Source organism: Elephantulus edwardii, unplaced genomic scaffold (genome assembly GCF_000299155.1).
Source record: "Elephantulus edwardii isolate Elephantulus edwardi_28Jun2011 unplaced genomic scaffold, EleEdw1.0 scaffold00004, whole genome shotgun sequence".
Taxonomy (NCBI): Eukaryota; Metazoa; Chordata; class Mammalia; order Macroscelidea; family Macroscelididae; genus Elephantulus; species Elephantulus edwardii.
In genome coordinates, this window is record NW_006399754.1 from 13,854,510 (window position 1) to 13,855,097 (window position 588).

The window sequence follows — 588 nt, forward strand, 5'->3', positions numbered from 1 at the left end:
TCTCTTTCTTCTTTTTTTCCAAAGAAAATCAATGGGCCTCTCTTCTTAGTCTCTCTTGGCCTGGAAGCTTCTCTTAAGTCTGCTCAGCACTGGATCATCACACAAGCCCCACTGAGAGGGCGTGGTGACTCCACATGAGGTCTGCTGCACAGTGAGTGAGCCTTCTACCCTCGACCCACCACTGTCAGCCCACTGTGTCCCAGTTTGCTAGTCTAAAAATGGTGTAACTACTATTAGCAGAAGCACTGCTTCTTTTGGTCACTGAAGCCTCCACCTTCTGGAGTGGGAATCAGGTAGGAAAAAAGAACTTCAATTGCATTAGGTTGAGGTCAACAAGGAACAAGCAATGGTGGGACAGCATGGACGCAGAAAACAAATGTTCAGCCTGCTTACCAAGGGAGTTGTGGTTGTGAGGTGCCATCTAGTTGAGTACAACTCATAGTGACTCTATAAATAGGAGACCTGAGCTCTGTCCTAGCCTGAGCCAACCTTATCATCTCAGACACACTGAAGCCCACTGCTGCGGTCATCATGTCCCAACCTTAGCATCTCAGACACACTGAAGCCCACTGCTGCGGTCATCATGTC